The sequence below is a fragment of the Platichthys flesus genome, chromosome 17, assembly GCF_949316205.1.
Source record: "Platichthys flesus chromosome 17, fPlaFle2.1, whole genome shotgun sequence".
Taxonomy (NCBI): domain Eukaryota; kingdom Metazoa; phylum Chordata; class Actinopteri; order Pleuronectiformes; family Pleuronectidae; genus Platichthys; species Platichthys flesus.
Genome location: NC_084961.1, coordinates 4,051,793 through 4,068,313, shown reverse-complemented (window position 1 = coordinate 4,068,313; position 16,521 = coordinate 4,051,793).

The window sequence follows — 16,521 nt, the reverse complement described above, 5'->3', positions numbered from 1 at the left end:
AGAGTTGCTAAAGTCACAAATGTCTTCTGGCTGAAGACGAGGAGCAGGGAATTAATTGAAATCAACAGGAGCACGAGCTGAACTCTGAGTGAACCCTGACAGTTTGGAGTCAGTGCTTCTCAAACATCCACTCTCGGGACCCAGATCTAAAAAAAAAGAGTTCCTCACACGCCTCAAACTATTTTGGCATCTTTTTATTTCCATCTCCCCGTCTTGTTCCTTCCTGTCTCATCCAAACACCTGTAACGAGGAGTCGTGAAAAGCGTGAGCGGCCGGGAACACACGGAGGATGACGGGGACGCGACTGCGTGACCTTCCTGTGAACCGAAGACACACAAAGACGGAAAGAAAGAGACATAAAGTCAAAGACACAATGCAGACGGGCAGATTGACACGGGCAAGTCGGATTCATTCAGCTCTTTGTTGACATACACAGCAGGGATCAAAAGGAATTTTAAAATGCGTACCTTTTCGTCTCTCTTTCATGTTTTCAAACCCCAAACGTGTGCAACAAAGAAACGCACACCGGGGCTTTACCTGGATAAGAAGTAGGTCAAACCAGATTCCAGATTCTTGAACTGCGTTTGGAGAGTGACAGCTTTGTTCATGAAGTTTAGTAAACAAGTCAAGTTACCCCTCCGAGCTGCTACGTGCTAGCTGCGCTAACGACGATCGGAACGTGCCACAACATGTTTTGTCGACAGTGGATATCAAACAAAAGTCGTATTGAATTTCTTTCGGAGTCACTTTTGGTCGGGGACACCTTCACACAGTGGACAGAATGCCCAGGATGACCCCCCCCCCCCCCCCCCCGAGAGCAGCTTCTCCTGGGGACCAAAATGTCCCCGGATAGAGAGACCGAAATGTTCCCAGATAAAAATCAGTCGACCGAGGGGTCTCAGAAAAAACACAAACACACACACCTTGTTTCTATACACAACACACACAACTGCCTCTCTTGACCTCTAACCATATCCGACAGACAGCAGCTGGTTGGAGACACACTGCTGTCCTCCGTGAACACACACTCTGTGGTAACTGGGGAGTTGGGACACTAACTGGAGTAAATGAAGACGAGGATGAAATGTAGTTGTTTGTCAGCACAGCTACAATTAAAGCTGTCGATAGCCATTACAGATGAAGGACTCCCCCCCCAACACACACACACACATGACTATTTACTCACTATGGTCACGTATGAGACAGATGTTATTTCATATGCAAATAAGAATATATATTTTAGTTTCTTCAGGGCCTGTATTTTACATTTCTTGTTTATACCTCCTGTTCTAAACATTGATCGAAGTCCAATGTCAAAATAAAGTACGTGGGTCAACACACCACTCGTTGGGCCATGATGAGACTTTGCTGCTGAATTTCTATTTGAATAAACATGGCAGCTGTTCTGAAACATCAATTCTCTCAGACTTTACAAACCAAGACAGGTCATTGAATAAACTCAACCTTTCATTTATGCCAACTATTCTCATAGTGTCACAGAATCAAGTCGATCTGATCCTAGAAAGTTTGACATTGCCTGTTTGAGGACAGTTCACAAAGTTACACAAACACACACTCAAGAGCCCATTGACACAAACAAATTAGTATCTGCATAAACATGATGAGACACACACACATACACACACACTTCCATTATAATTACTCAATCCCTAGGCTATAAGGCTAATCAGCGTCCTCAGCCCCCTCTGTCTGCCTTACACACAAACACAAACACACACACAGACACCCACCCACCACAGGGTGCTGCTATCACCTGCAGTCTAAATGCCAAGTCACCGGGCTAACCATGCAGCACTAACACTCTGCACTGCCGTGACATACAGCTACACACAATAAAAGGGCATTCAAACACTTAGTGCACGTGTTCAGGTATTGGGATTTAATTTAAACTCTTCCTCTCTCTCTCTCAAACACAAACACACACACACCAAACTCCAGGAAACAAGGTGAGGGCATGTGTGTGTGGGTGTGGCTGTGTGTGTGTCTGTGTGTGTGTTGTAATGATTCGTAAGAGTCCAATCAGCTTCAGGACAGAGCCTGTGGCAGGTTGAGAAATACTGCAATTTCACTTTAAGTCACATTAAGGGACGAGCGACAAAATACTAAAAAGCGTATTTTCTTTTCTACCTTGATGTTACTTTTTACTTTTTAAGTGTTCGACTAAGCTGAAGATTTCTCTGGAAAGACATTAAAGTTCTACCAGATAGAAAGTTTGGTAAGTTAAATCACTATGAAGAAAAGTATGAGTGTGAATGGAAGGTCCTTCAGAGATGTTGTGTGAACAAATCCTTGTTTCAAACTCAAAGTTCCTCCACTTCCCTGCTTCTGTGACAAACTGTGCCGGAGCAGAAAGTTGAATTGTTCTCTGCTCACTTCTCTCTGGAGCCTTTCACCCCCCCCCCGCTTTGGTAAAACATCAAAATGAGGAGAAAACTCTTTCTGAGTCCGGCTCAGAAATGAAGCAGGGAAATTAATGATCAAGGCCGAGATTCATAACTAAGTTATTTTGCGATGGATTTCTGTGCACAAACATTGGAACGGTGAAATCTTCGACTCATCTTTATAAATGAGGCCTCCGGCAGCGTGGGCTGTGAGGCTCGTTTCTAATGAGTCATAACGAGTGGCCTAATTCGTGGAGGCACCGGCGAGTCCAAATGTGAGTAATGCAACATGATAACAGCTACTTAGCGGAAGCTTTTATCCAAAGCACCTTGCGTTATATAGCGAGTATAAATATTTTTAGCATGAGGGGCCCCCAGTGGGAATTAGAAAGGACCATTAAGAATGTGGGTCAGTGTTTGTTTCTCCACACGAATCCTTTTGATCTGCGTTAGGAGAAATTAACGAGTACAAAGTATTAAAGAGCTTTTTACTGCAGTACATGAGGTAAATCATTTTTTCGATTAATACACCTGCAGCGCTTATATTATTTGTTTTTACATTTCTCTTTTACTCTGAAGAGGTAAAATCAGTTGGTGGAATATGTGGAAAGCTGGACCATGAGGGAGACTAAGCACCGGCTGCCTCTCATTTGACGCGTTTCCTCTTCTAATCATTTCTGGCACCTTGACATCCAAGCCCGGCTCGCGGTCTGACGCTTTAAATTGAAAAAATGATGATGATGATGATTTCTCTTTAAGATGTTTTGCACCTTCTCTTTCTGTTCTTTTTTTTTTTTTTTTTTTTTAGTTTGCAGGGAAAACAGATTTCCATTAATTCTTCTGTGGTCAGCGTGAATGTAATGGAAACAGCACACGTCTTTGTCATGTTACCTGCATGTGCAACCCTGTCTCATGGAAATAACGTTCATATGCATTTTATCTGAAGCAACACAAGCCAATAAATTCAGCTTTTTTTATCGAGCATATCTATGAAGTTGCAAAATTATGATATTGAACATATTACTAACATGTTCCCTGACAACACCGTCTTTCAAAGGGCATTTTTTAGACTTTAAGAAAATACTGTTCCAGTTTAAACAGAAACCACAACCTTTAACAAATTGGTTTTGCTCTGTGATGTGGGAGTCAGTGTGCAAACCCAGCTAAATGTTATTATAGTCTAACAGTTTAATGTGGTTCAAAACCGCAGCACTTTCTACATTTTAAAAAGCTCTGCCACTAAATATGTATCTCGGCAGTACATTTGCCTTAAACACATTTTGTGTGTGTTAGTAATATATACACTACTCTTATTGTGATAGGACACAGGGTCGCCATGAAACCAGAGCTATCATGCACACAGGGTCCACTAATGCTAGGCCTGACCTCTCAACAGTGACCCGAACCTTTATCTGCAGCCCGCCCACTCCATGTTTTCATTTATTGATTTATTCATCTACGCCTCCAGCCATCTCTGGACTCTGCACGGACGTGTGTGTTTACAATCTCACCTCTGCACCGTCCAGCCTCTGCATTGTTCACGTCTCACTCTGGACACATTTTGTTCTGTGGATCCATTCTCCCTCTTTTTCTGTCTTTATTCTCCCGTCTATAACCGAGTGGCGTCCAAACTATCCCTCGTTCTCTTCTCGTCATCTGTCACCTAAGCATCTGTCACTGATCATCACCTTGGAGTCATTTGGTTCAGTGTTCAAAGGCCACGTCTCATTGGCTGATCATTGGTCGCAATGTTCTTCTATGAAGTATTTTCGTACGTTCTTGGCTAATTAAAGATTCCTCGTTCCCAAAGTGAAGGAGTCATGAGAGGGGAGAAGATGGAGATGGATGTGGATCCACTGAAGGGACTACAAATCCCATCTGGCCCTGGGACGCCTCGGGATCCCCCAGGAAGAGCAATAGATAAATGGATCTTTCCTCTGCTTCCTTCGAAGGCTAAATCAAGGGCAACAGTGTTAGCATGTTGCGTTAGCTGCTAATACGACACATAAGGTCTGTTAGTGTTGGTTTTACAACTTCTCTGTTTTGCTTAATAAGTCTCAGGACCCTGGCAGAGTTATTCTGACCGGTTTCTACCTTGTGAGACCATCTAAATGTTCTGGAATCAGATTGTTACTGATCTTATATCAAACCTAAACTCTCAGTCCTGATTGTTTCATTGGTGTTTTGAGCACAGGTGCAGATTCAAGGGGACCAGTGCAGTCGTGATTAGAACTGTTTTAACATCAGCTGTGGGACCATGATCCCTTCTAGAGGAAACTGCGTTGAACTGTAGATTGCTTGGAGGCAACGAGCCAAACGATACTGATGAGGCAGATGGTGGGAGACAGCCAGTTGTGTGTTTGTGTGTTTGTGTGTGCTAGAGAGCAAATAAAGTCTCTCTTTCTCACTCGGTAAAAAGACACACACAAACTTCATCGATTTAGAGCACACATACTCAACACTGAAACTGGTAACTGGCATTGTTTAGGCTTTTAATGCCATTTTTATGTTCCTATAGTCACATGTATTGTTCCTTTAATTGAAATTAAACCTACTGGTGATGTCTTGTCTTGATCCATAACAAAAACCATCAAGACCTGAGACCTCACCTGTAGCTTCTTAACCATCACTTCAACATGGAAACAGTTTTTTGGGGAAAAATATGTCTTGACAATAAGTTTTGAAGTCTACTTTGCGTTTTAAGTGATAAAAACACAAACAGCTTTATCATCTGTTTCTGTTCTCAACACGTCCAAACAATTACACAATTAAATACCACCACAAGACATATTTGTCTTGTGCTCTCACACACACACACACAAACCCAAAGACACACACACACACACACACACACACCTGCATGTGTGGCCCGTGGACCCCATGCCAGGTGCAGCTGTGCTTTCACAGAGGAGCAGCAGGACCGGAGCGAGGCTATTTCAGGCTGCCCGTGGCCAGATTGAATTAAAGCCGGATTAATCCCTGTAGAATTTGTGTCATTCTTCCAAGCAACACTTAATCCAAATCAAATTATACAACCCGCCCCCCCGCTGCCACCGTCACGCCCGCTGCTGCCACCGGTACTGTAACAGTATGTGTGTCCATGACTCTGTTCCTCTCCTCTTCACCTCCTCTGATTCTCTTCCTCATTCCTGACCACCTGACCTGTTGGAGCGCTGCCCCCCCCCCTCAGATGACCTTTTGTTCCTCTCCAGCTGTGACTGATGTGAGGAAAGTGAATTGACGGTGACAGCTCCTAAATCCAGCGGAGGAATGTGAAAGGACTTTGGGACAGACATGGGCTGCAGCCAGTTCCTTGAAACACAAAGTCACTTACTGCAATTAGTTATGGACACATGGAGACACACACACACACACAAATTAATCAAAAGAATACATAGAGATAAATACAAATCTTGGCCCCTTTTATACAACTCCAGGTTCTTCTCCTGAATTCACACCAAACTGTGCTGGTGGGGATTTCATCAACTTTCAAATTGAGATTTAGTCGCGGTTCAGTGGTTGAATTATGAGCCGTTTTAAATGTCATGTGCTTTACTCTGATATTCCCCAAGAGACTCCACAAACTGAGCTGGATACAGATCATTTCTATGAATATAGAAAGAAATATTCTTCTAAAAAGTGAGTTAGTGGGACAAGTGATGTATCAGAGACATGAGGATGCTTTTGTTCTCATCTGCCCGCCTCATTATGGGAACTCTGGTTTCATCACAGTACATGAATATACAGTAGTAAAGGGAGAGCGGGAAAGAAGACACAGAGACTCCCTCTGAGTCATGATGGAGATTCCTCTTAATTCAAAGTAACCCACTGCTGCGCATTAATCTGAGAAATGTTAATCTGCAATACCCTGAACCAGCTTGAAAATCTCCTGATGAGAATTCAAGAACTGCTTTTTTATCTCAACCAAACCAACTCACATCTCCACTGTTTCTATGTTCGACTTGTGGGATCGGAGGTGTGGCTGGTTCCTGCTGAGTTGGTCTCATATGTGTCTCTATCTGACGGTCATATAAGAGCTGAGTTGAAAGAGGTGAGAGCAGCAGCCTCCTCAGCAGCAGCAGCAGCAGCAGCCTGGTGGCGTGAGGCCGGGAGATGAGTTCATCTCCTGACAGGCCTGACGTGCTCAGCCAACAGGGGAAATCTTCCATTTTCTCTCTCCCACACACACGTTGGCAAACTTTTTTTCACACACAATTTCACATCTTGATGAGCAACTCTGTGGCAGTGCACCGTCTTCAACTCATACAGACCCTAACACACATTCATGCACATGCAGAATGACAACACGTAAAAAAGGAGGGTTTTTCTCCAGGTGAATTTCTTTGTTATTGTTTAACTAATAAATACTTTGACTTATACATACAAAACACCTGTGCACGTACATGCAGATTATCTAAATTCACTAATTTGCATGACAATCCATCCAATAGCTGAGGCTACATGTCAGGAGAACTTAAAAATGTTTGCTGTAAAGTTAGTTTGAAGTTAGTAGCTGTTATTCTCCGGGAACCATGAATGTTTGTGTGATAATTCATGGCAATATTTGCATTTTGTTGTCGAGATGCAGTTTTTGATCGAGACAGAAACCTGTTGAGAGACCGACTAACAAACCACTATGGATCCAATGCTGCAAGCATGGTTGAAGATTTCCAACAACATCAAGCCTCCTTTCCATCGTTCTCCTTACACCACAGGCAGGTCCTGTTTGTCCATACTGCCAAATAAAGACAGAGACATGCTGAGATATCGAGGGATTGAGGAGAAAGAAGAAAGAAGAGTGTCACGTCTTCTCTGAAGTGCAACTCTCTCTCTGTGGCTAAACACTCAGTTCTTAATGTGGGAGGTAAAGGTGGGAGAAAGACTGACTTGTGAAACTGAAGTTTTTGTTGTTCTTGTAGTAAAGTCCCAGGCAGACGGGTCACTGCAAGAAAAGCTCAAAAAGAAAGAGAATTAAAAATAGGGGAGAGGGTTTGGAAAAAATTGTAGGGTGTTATGAAATGTCCAAGCCACAGAACAATATTTCTCTCTCTTTCTTTACATCCACATTTCCTCCTCATCTCTCAGGGCAGGCAGACAAAACAGGAGTGAAAGATGTAGGAAGAGAAACATAAAGAGCCGGCAAGTGTAGCTGTAGGTGCTGAAAAAAGATGAAGAGCAAGACAAAAAGGTGTGGAGAGATCAAGAAGAGGGGTGAGCGGAACAAGATGAGAGGAGATCCGGGGAGATAGAGAGTTGACAACGCAACCCATCACCCAAACCACCTCGCCTCTTCTCCTATCATCCCATCCCATCTCACCCTGTCACGGAACAAGCCGAGCAGAATGAAGAACGAGGGAAACGGGAGATGGAGGAGGAGGAGGAGGAGGAGGAGGAGGAGGAGGAGGAGGAGGAGAGGTGAGTTTGACCACTCTGTAACGTCATGTATCGCCCTCCTTCATCCCCCTGTTCTCCTGGGAGAGGAAAGGAGGCTGTAGAAGAAGATGACTCCCGCTTTCATCACTCGCTTTCATCAAGCACTAAAAAGACATTGATCATACGTGAAATGCAAACTCCAGAGAACCCCACTGTGCTGACATTCTCCCAAAGGGCTTAAATGAAAGTAGGATGAAGGCACAGAAAAATGTCTGTTTACTTTCCTTTCTCTCATCTGAGCTATTATAAGACTTTATGGTGATGAGTTATCTAATTTACATGCATTGCAATAACATTTAAATACTAAAAGGGACTATCACTAAACCGAATGTAAATATAGGCCTGTAACACTTTTCTTAAAACAGTATCACAATGTGCTTTACAACAAAAAACAAAAAACTACAATAGACACAGTGAGAATAAAGCCAAGGCATCTAAAATAAGCTGTGATAGAAGCATATGGTTTTTAATAAGAGTATAAACCTTCAGCTATGGCAGAAGTATGACTCTTACCAGTGTTTTCAGAAATATTGAAAAACCTCTGAGCCTCTAAGATAGAAGTGGGTTTACTGAGAAGGGTTCAGGTTGTGTGACGCAGGTGTGTGACAGACAAATAAGCTTGTTGTCCTAAATAAGGACGAGAGGCCTTTTTACAGGTGGAGGTAACGAGAGACCCGGAGAGTGTGTGTGATCCGTGTGGTGACTTTACAATGAGGTGACAAAAACTCCAGCAAATGACTGAAGCATTAGATTAAACAATGTTCTGTTTTTAACGGCCCAGGCCACACGCTCCACCGCTTGGGGAGTGCAATCAGAAAACGTCTCACACACACACACACACACACACACACACACACACAGAGTCGTGTCTAACAAGTACGTAGGCATGCACACACCCACCCTCACCTTCCAGGGCTGCCACAGCGCTGCACAACCACTGACTCTTGACAACAGCCTAATTGGTAATTATTCACATGCCCCCCTCCTGGGAGCTAGTGATCCTAATGAAACTGCTTCAGTGTCTGGTGCGCAGACAGGTCTTTAGCACACACACACACACACACACACACACACACACAGGCCTTTGACTGCAAACACACACACACACAAGACTCGGGGTACACGAGAGGTCCTGGAGGTCAGGAGGAAGGTCAGAGGTCAGGGATGGATGAAAATCAGACGGCGACTATGGGATAATTAGCTCGACCCCCCCGGAGCCGACGCTGACCCGGTTCACAAAGAGTCCATCAGGGAAACATTGTTGGCGACTAATAGAAAATGGACTTAGCATAAATGATACTTTAATTAAATGTTTAGCGGCTTTCGGGGGGGGGGAAACGGTTCTTTCCGTTTTTGTTAATTCTCTAACGGAATAAAAGATGAACCATGAATTTAAATGGCGAAATATAAGTTTCTGCAGGATGTGGATGATATGGATTATACACATCTCCTACGTGTGTGCCGACTGTCGAGCCATAATCACGCAACGCATGATGACTCACCCCCGTTTGGCTAATGCCTGGCTTTAGTGTCATCTCTACAGCCAGTTTTAGATCCGATCCGATGGCTGGAAAAGGGCCCCACTGATTGCTGTCATGTTATAATCAACCAATTTGCATATCATCACATTTGATGGGGGTAGATTACTTGGCACAGAAATCTGAGACTTACACCATCAGGGTGGGTGACGGCGGGAGCCAGAGAGGGGGAGGGGGGGGGGGGGTTGGCAGCAAGGCAGCTGCGAGGAAAACTAAACGGAAAAGTGGGAAAGTTGGATTTAAACTTTTCAAAGTCGACCTCGCGTCTCACAGAGGAAAAACTCCGGCGAGACGGAGAAGGTCAGTGTTGCAGGGGAGAATCAGAATCAGTGGCAATCACCACAAATTGAGGAACATAAATCTACACGGTGAGGAGCGAGGACTCTCGACACTGTACGAGTGAGGATGTGACGGAAGGTGACACCGTGCAGACGTTGCTCCTGCTCACAGACTCTCTCTCCCTCTCTCCAATTATCTGCTTTTAAGTCTCAGCGAGAACAACATGTCCGTCTGTGACTACACAATCATTACATCTGTCTGCCGAGACGACACAGCGAGGTCCAGTGACTTAAGGACTTTGAAACGATTACAGTGAGTGGTGTCGTGCAGAGTAAAGGTCTGGAAGGAAGTTCTCAGAGGAAAGGTTGTGTGTGATAGTTGAGGGGAGATGCTTGTAGGACACAAGGAAGGAATTTTAACATGACAGAACTTTTTGAGGAGGGATTTTGCGAGTTGGTCACTTTGCACCGATACAGGAATAATGACTGTTTTCAGATTTATCTTTACAACCTCCTGCACCATCACCATGTTGGTTGGTGTCGGAAACTCTTGACTCTGTGCTGCATTCACACCAACACGTGTTTGTCAACATTTTGGGGATTTAGTGCCATATCAGTATTAGTTCCAGTCTATAGTGACACGCCTTAAAAGGCATTATCTCATAGCCCCATAGATTTCACACTGAAACGGGGCCAGAATAAAATGTCTCAGTTTTAAATGCGAAAAAAAACTAAGACAGTATTTTACTTGACTAAAAGTGTAATCACAAGGTATTTAATTCATGTTTTCCTCATTCTTCCATTCATGCTTTTTGGATTTTCAGAATTTCTCCCACTATTGCTACCAAAGAAAACCCGGAAGCCTTTCTTTATCCGTGCTCACCCGTCTGGATAAGTAAGCAAATTGCCATAAGTGAGAACAGGAGTGAGAACATGGAGGAAGCCAGTATCAGAAGGTGAAGATTACGTCCGGGTCACGGCATCTGTCACCCTACCCCCCCCCCCCCCCCCCACCGCTCGCTCTCCTGAATCGTCACAGTGAACACTACAGGCCTGATAGAAAAAACACTGGAGCGATATGAATTAATTATTAATGCAGTAGGCTGCAGTAATCCTGAAGTTTGGCCCCTGCTAAATTGTGGATGGGTCTTTGGAGCAGAGCCTGCTTGGTGTGCAGTAGGTGATATAGGAGGCAAAACATGTATTCTGCATCGCCCCCAAAAACAATATGGAGTTCATGAATAATATAGGAGCCTATAGGGGAGCAGCAATGAGAAAAATGAAAACCTGCATCAGGAGGGGGAGGACAGAAACGGAAGGGAAACAATGAGGTGAGGCAGAGAAAAGATGGAGGATTCTCAGTGAACCAGAGCTGATATCTGTGGGTTTTGTCTTTCACGTAGTTTGTTATTAATTAAACAGAAGCGCCGGGACAGTGACACGACAACAGGAGATCGGACCACTGTTGAGATCATCATGGATGCTGCACAACATCTGGCCTTTTCTCAGACGGACGCACAAACTCCATGACAGCTCACAGATGTCTGCATGTTTTGGAGAGTCACAGTGATCACACGCACACACACACAGACACACAAAACCCTGATGAATCACTGTGTCATTCATTACCCCTCAGGGTGCAACAGAAAAGTGGCGGATTCCCTCTTTAATAAATGTAGAGGCTGCTCCCATTAATATATTTATATCTGCTTATGCGCCGTGTTGAAAGCACATCCAGGGAGATTTCAAGCCATATGAGCTTATTCCTTATCTACTGAGACAACGGAGCATGCCAGCCCCCTCCCCTACCACCCCCCCAACATCCTTTCTTCCCCTTCTTCCCCTGTGCTCATCTCCTTCCCTCCCTTTCCCCCCCCCCCCTCCGTTTCTCCACACTGCAGAAATGGGATTTGAACTGTTGGGGTTCATGCAGCGGGCAACGAGTCTTGAGGACTAAAAGTTTTTTCTGTTCCGTTTCAATCGCTTAGTTTGGGAGAAGTTTGGTGGAACCCACTCACAGCCTGGAGACATGCAATATGATAAGAAGGCTGCCTCATATCTGATAACCAGTTGCATAAACACACAGCAGCAGAGGACGACGGCCTACGCTCGCTGATGAAACATAAATAAAGAGAGTTGCTTCTATGACAGCCGCTGTGTTTATATATAATATCACCAGGCGGAGCGATGCACACAAACACACCCACACTGCTCCTGCTTCTGTCTCTGAAGAACCTCCAGGAGGATCATGAAGTCGGGAGGCAGCTCAGGAGCTTGTAGCCGTGTGGTCAAAAAGCAATAACAGAGGGTCTTTGTGTCTCAGATAGAGCAACAACAAGATATGACGACAAGAGCAGCCGGGTCTACACATCTGTAAAATCAGAAATCTGTACAATATTGTCACTTTCAGTAGTTTTGTTGGAGTCAGCGAGTGCGTTTGTCGGACGTACAAAATGTCACCTGCAGTCGTTAATCTGCTGTAACCACGAAGGGAGGAATCAAAAAAAATAAAAAATATAGTAACAGCATTTAGTCAATAATGTAGTTAAGTGCATTAAATTAATTTTGAATTAATAAGGACAATATTTCAGGGAGAAATCTTGATGAGCAAAGCGGAAGTTGCTTTACAGCTAAAGTTAGATTGGATTCAAAATGACAGTTTTATATATTTAATTTATTGCAAATCATGCATAATCTGAAAAACAACTGCCAAAAATATTATGTCTGGATTCATTAACTTTCCGTGTGAAACCATTTCATGTCAAAATGTTCGTCTCTATCCTAAAATAATAAATTCAAAATAACAATGACAGTTTATGAGTTACTCACTAAACAATGACCCTTCTGCGAGACTTGATATTGAAGATTCACCAATTTAAACCCACTACATATGAGTATAAATGCATTCATAGTTGAGAAGGAAGCCAGTTCGTGGGAGGGAGCTCCCGATCTGTGATGACACAGTGAACACGTCTGCAGAAATTCAACTCCTGCAAAAAACAGTATGAGGGGAAGAAATAGTAAAAAAATTTTTTTTCCTCTTTTGAAATTAAAATGGCGGCTGCGCAGGGGTGAAAAAAAGTTCATTTCACTTCTAACAGTGTGATGAACCACTTCTCCGGCAGCTTTAAGTTGTTCATCACATTATTCAAAAGTTGGGACACTTTAAAAAATATATATTTCGGATCTGCTGCTATACCACGAACCAGCCAGACCCCTCAGGTCGTCTGGATCAGCTCTTCTGTCCCCAGAGTCAGAACTGAACCTGGAGAGGCAGCGCTCAGTCTCTCTTCACATGTGTGGAACAAGCTCCCAGAGAACTGCAGGTCGGCTGCAAATCAATGCTGAACACTTTCATATTTGCTACACAGGCCTTCCAGCACTGCAATGTTATTCTTACTCTTTTCTTTCTTATTTTACTAATTTTTCACATGTTTTATTTCTATCTAACTCGTTTTGAAAGCTTCTATGTTTTGTCTTATGCTTCTTCTCCCTGATGTCTTTATCATCACATGTAAATCACTTCAAATCGCCTTGTTGTTGAAATGTGCTATACAAATAAACTTGCCTTTTAGTCTGCCCACGTGTCCAAGCCGTGTGTCCAAATGACCTCTCATGTTTAAGACAAACCCACCTCCAAGAGAAGATTGCAATCTATTCAGAGTTTGGTGTATAGCCTCCGTGACTAAGACGTTTGTATTTTTATAAACGTGTATTTTTAGTGTGTTCTTATTTCCCTCTCGGGCACAGTGTTCACATGTAAGAGGCTGAATGGCAGCCAGGCAGGTGGTGTCTGCGACAGAGGAAGCTAATGACACTTTAAGGTTTCACCACAGGGGGCTTCGCTCACCGCCGCCCGCCTGCAGCACGCTGACATGTCAACTGCACATGCCCTCCCCGGTGTCGGGCGTGCGTGTCGCTGCGAGAGCGCAAGCGAGCACGTGTGCGTGCAGCCGTGTGTGTGCCTCCGCTCTCCACTCCTTCTCCCCCGCAGGAAGTGGAAGGTAGAATGTATTCTGAATATCGATCGTCTGGCCTCCCCGTGGGCGCTCGGTGCCACGGAGCACAGATTGATGCCTTGTCAGTCTGTTGTCGCGCTGAGGAGAGAGGGCTGTCAGTGATACACAAATCAAGGGTCACAAAGGGGGCAGGGGAGGAAGTATAGACATTTGTTATTGACTCATTTGTCGCCTTGTTTGTTCTCTAGTTGGCTTATGAAGTGGCCCCCTGAGGGAAATAGGCCTATTGTGTATTTTCTTTTTTGTTGTCATGACCCAAAGGAGATTTTTCTTCTTTGACAAACAAATCTTGGCTGTTATATAAAAGCTGCACAAAATACCTTGTTGCAGATCTGATGTAATAATGATGTTTGTGTCATTTCCCAGTAAAACAATCTGTTGAAATGTTATGTAGAGAAAAGTTAAAGAGACTTTCTGACAACTTTACAAAGAACAGAAAAGATAATAAATCTCTCATAAATTGAGACCTTTACAAAGACCTTAAAATCAAAACAGTTTAAGACAATAACTTCAATTTCATTAAGTTTTCATACAATCAATCTTTTTAATATTGATTTGGGCAGCTCCTGTAAATATGTTTATATATTTTTTAATATTTTCCTACGCGTCGCCTAGAAGGGTTTAATGTGAGTTAATATATCAGATGGTCAAACACCCACCACCACAAATAAATCGTTAACCTGCGTGGAACTCTCTCAGATTCGTTTAAAAGGAAGAATCCCAAAAAGCAAACAAAAAACCTAAAATCACCACATGATTAAAGCAGATTCAGGATCAGTTCGTCTGAGCTTTGTTTACTCTACATTAGCTCAGTCTGAACAGATGTTGTGCTCCATCCTATTGACTCCCGTCAGTTTCTCTCCAGACTAAAGAGGGTGACAAACAACAGAAGCTTCATTAAATTCAAAACAGCCTCCCTCACAGTTGTAATCACACACCTCGGAGCCCGCACCTGAAATACATTCATATCTCCGTCCTCAAAATCGTGATTATGATTCAGCCTCAAAGGGAAAGTGTGGAGTTGAGTTGTAAAGGGAAAACACGGAAAGATAACAAGGCCTCTTAAAGTTACATTTAACGAGCGGGGTAAATGTTAACACCCAGTTTTATGCTGCAAGATACAACAAACACAATATATTTAACACAAGCCCTTGTAGAAAGATGATGCGAGGGCCAACCACCAGATGCCAGGTAACTTTAATCTCCCCTTAAACCCCCCCGAGCCTCGACAGTGAGGTGACCGCCAGCCACTGACACTTTTTGTGAAAGCATGCACTCAACCGCCCTTCCTCAAATTTTCCAGCACATCTGTACAAGCACGCCAGCAGACTCTCCCTCTCTCTCTCTCTCTCTCTCTCTCTCTCTGCTGATGGCACCGTGAGAGCATGATGGGAGCACAAAGAGCAGGAGAGCGAGCGAGCGAGCGAGAGCTAGGTGAGACGGGGTCGCTGAAAGGTGCTGTGAATACACGGCTGTCACAGAATTTACTCTCACCCCAATTTCAAAGAGGTGCAGCTGCCAATTTTGCCATTAAATCCAAACCCATGTAAATGTATTGATTTCCTCAGCGAGGCCGAGGTCGACCGGAGAGGAGAGGGGAAAAGCCAGGAGGTGCAGGGCGGTGATAAGACATGTGTTTTGGATTGTCAGATAATGCATCGGTTCTATCAGGTGAGATAATCTCATAGGTTTTGGGTCTGAAATTTAAAGCCAAAAACATCTGGCTCGCCCCCTAGTGGCTGTCTGCGGGATAGGTCATACACCCTACGTCAGTGGACGGGACATGGGCCAAAATAAAAACTGGTTCTTATCACACTGACGTTTGTTGACGTGTTTATTGGTATAAACATCATGATTGACAGCTGAGACAGGCTATTGGTCGAGTGCCTGTATGAGTATGACCTTGAAACCGCGGCTCCTCACAAATCGTCAATGTCGCAAAAGATGGCAGCATCTGCATCCAGGATGATCGTCTATCTGTATATTTATGTCAATGCTAAAGGATGCAAATGGCTGTAGCTCTGTTCTTCTAGGTGACTGGGGGATAACCCACTGTACCTCCTCAGCCAGAGTAAAATATTAATGGGCACAGATGTCCGTGTTGGACTCTACACTGCTAATAAATAATTTTTCCTCATCATCTTTTGGAGAACACAGAGTTGAAGATGTGAAGGAGGCAACAAAGACGCATCAATGACACGTCAAGACGCAGGTGGAAGATGAGGGTCCGACTCCCACCCCCCCCCGGCTTCTCCTCCCTGTCTCCTATCACCCTCATCCCCTGGTGTGTTAATCTGTGATTCTAGAGATGTGATTTTATGGGGTCCAGGATAAATTATTCATGAGTGAGCTGGGACGACAGGTTGAAGAAGCCACAGCAGCAGGGGCCCGGCCGCGGCTGATCACTGGGCTGAAATCCGTTGTAAGGTTTTCACGTGTGACCACCTCCATCACGGGTACTCAAAGCCACCCCCCCCCCCCTCCACTCCACTCACCTCACCCCTCCACCTTCATCAAGCACTTGGCTCTCATCAGAACCTCCTGCCAAGGTTTATTTAAAGGATTAAAAGGATAACAGCTGCTTTCATTTTGATTTGTTCTCCTCCTGTAGTCATTGTTGCTAATGAAAGGTCTACTGCGGCGTTGCACTTCCTTCCAGTAGCGTCTTCCTGTTGTTTTCAGAAATCCATTAGAAGGAGCTCGCAGTGACGCCGCCGCCTCGGCTAATATAATCTATCACGCTGATGAGCAGGCGTATTAGTGTTTTGTATTAATTAAGGAGATAATTATCGGGTTTAAATGGGACTTTTTTTCCCTCCTTCATTTGTTTGTTGCTGGTTTGTTTGTCAGC